Source organism: Octopus bimaculoides, chromosome 20, assembly GCF_001194135.2.
Source record: "Octopus bimaculoides isolate UCB-OBI-ISO-001 chromosome 20, ASM119413v2, whole genome shotgun sequence".
Taxonomy (NCBI): Eukaryota; Metazoa; Mollusca; class Cephalopoda; order Octopoda; family Octopodidae; genus Octopus; species Octopus bimaculoides.
In genome coordinates, this window is record NC_069000.1 from 14,370,252 (window position 1) to 14,372,751 (window position 2,500).

Genomic DNA, 2,500 nt, shown 5'->3' on the forward strand with positions numbered 1-2,500 from the left:
ATCGGTGATAGGGTTAGGGTTAGGGTAAAACAGCAAATTTAAAAAGAAAAAAGCAAATAAAACGAAGAAAAGAAAAAGAAAATGAAAAAAGCAAATTTAAAATGAAAAAAGTAAATAAAACGAAGCTATGGCTTAATCAGCCAAAGGAGTAAATATAAACAACTGAATACTTGTCAGTGATTGGTTGAAATTATCGAAATAAGACAATTTTTTACATGAAATAAATTCGAATACAAAAATATTTTTCTGTTCTATAACACAAAATAGATAAGTATACGAAGTTTGAAAGTCTTTCGGTACCAAAAACACTACGTAAAACATTAATGAAAAAAGTGGCCCCCGTTTTAAAAAAGATCCAAATATTTTATATATTTACTTTCGTTTTAAAGTGAAAGAGAGGAGAAAGTGAAAGATGTATTTATGTGTATATGATGAAATAGACATGCGTGTGAACGAGAGAGAGAGAGAAAAGAAAGAGAGTGAGTGAAGGGGTGTGTTGTCATGTATACATACATACATCAATATATAAAAGAAAAAGAACATGTGTGTACATCATCTTGTATGTACGTGTGCATGTATGAGAGAGAGAGAGAGGGAAGTTGTATGGATTAATTTTAAACAACTAAACAAGAAAACCAGATGTCCCTATATTACCGAGGGCCTATTCATCAAGATAGTAATAACAGAAAAGGTGATGACAATGTTTTTGAAACCCCATTCTGCATTAGTTCTATTAACATACAACTCTGATACATCAATAAATGACAATAAATTTGTCAGGTTTAAAGTTTCACTTTGGTCTGTGATCGGTCCGAACATACATTTTACTGATCTGTTTTAGTGTGTTTGGGGATTTTTTTTTACGTCTGTTATTATTTTTTTTTTCTAAGTGATCGTAGTTGACGTGTTCATTTCAAAAGGACCTATATGTGTGGCTAATATTTTTTTCATTTTAATGAAGAGAATAGCGAAGTAATGATCAAAAGCATTAAACCGTGTGAAAAAGAAGCATGTGAATTCAGTTTTATTACACGTAACTGAAAACAAACGGAAAATATACCAAATTGAAACGTAAAGTAGGATGGAATTATTGAGATCAATAATAGTACAATCGATGCATACTACTCAAATATTTGCATCCATTTCAAGTGCAAGGTTTTAGATTTAATGCTTTAATTAATCAGAGATGCGTCCTAGATTATCGATAGTATGTGTTGTATCCAGCATTATCGTGAATGCCTTACTTTTCCTTATCTTCACTACGTTCCGTTGACAATCGCACTTGTTGATTAAAATTAAACTGTCAACCTTATTACTAATTAATAAACGCTGCTTAGACATTTCGGAATCGAATGTTAAAACTTCATCAGTCCGTTTGAAATTAATATACCTATAAATATATATTTTAATCCCATATCAAGGAATTACGTTACTGATAAGGAATCTTTTGTTTTTCCCACTCGTATTTCCGCAACACAAAGGTTATAAATAATACACACACACACACACAGATAGCTTGATAATACATATTATAAATTAAAACAGTAACACATATAATAATCCGATTTAATTAAAAGAACTGATTTAGGGACTATAATACTTGATAATTAATCACAAAAGGAATACGATTACTCAAATCTTTTTTCCAACGAATTTATAAATAAATACATACATTAACAAAAAAATATATTTATTCTAAATGTTAATTCCGATACGAAATAGCTGTGAACCCTCGTACCTTCATTTACGAATAGATTACAACAGAAAAACAACTGATATGTTGCTCCATCATGAGATAAGAGCTTCAATATAGATTATGATTAGCGTTAAATTAAGGGAAAAATGGCTGGATCCTTCAGGTTTTACTTATGTAGTAGGCACAATCGAAATTTTATAAAATAAACTCTACAATAAGACAAATATCAAAATCTAACCACCACGATAACATGCTGTTAGTTGAACAAGTGGCTGTGATCTTTAAGACAGAAACGTCAATGATATATATATATATGTATATATGTGTGTGTCAAGGAGCTACAATCCTTTAAGGGATGCTAGCATCCTAGTTATCCTGTTTACACAAGTGTTCAGTGAAAACTAGATATGCTAGTTTTGCATTGATATTATGCACTATTAGGGAAATGATTTGTAATAAAAAAACAGAAAACCCACATGTTTATTTCCAGCCTTAATGTGAAAGTAAAATATATGTATTTTTAGTAGTTAATAAACAAATAACAGTAAATTTAAAATATGCCATTCCAAAGATAAAATTCTGTCTTATAAAAAAAAAAAAAAACATTGAAAGGACTAAAGAAAGATACGTTACATTATTGCATTATCTCATTGAAAGACCTTTCAGCTGAACTGATGTACATTTCTCCAGGGTTAATAATAAAAATACCAACACGTTTTACAAAGAGGAAAAAAGGTGTGAAATAAGTGCGCAATGACTAAACAATTCCAGTATATTATATTACAGAAAATTGATTACAGTTAT

General features: G+C 29.8%; 2 protein-coding genes across 6 annotated transcripts in view; one reads left to right on the plus strand and one right to left on the minus strand.

The window, feature by feature from the left end:
* The window catches only part of LOC106883429 (dixin), a 64,159-nt gene that overhangs the window by 52,153 nt on the left and 9,506 nt on the right, over window positions 1–2,500 (minus strand). The window contains exon 1 of one of the 5 annotated variants that reach the window (XM_014934432.2): window positions 2,330–2,429. The exons of the other annotated variants lie outside the window; for them this stretch is intronic. The gene's annotated coding sequence lies outside the window, so the exon portion shown is untranslated. Of the gene's footprint in view, window positions 1–2,329; window positions 2,430–2,500 lie in introns of those variants that run through there. 5 annotated transcript variants of the gene reach the window in all.
* LOC128250260 (uncharacterized) overlaps window positions 1–2,500 on the plus strand; it is a 35,544-nt gene that overhangs the window by 8,890 nt on the left and 24,154 nt on the right. The gene's annotated exons all lie outside the window — the stretch shown is intronic.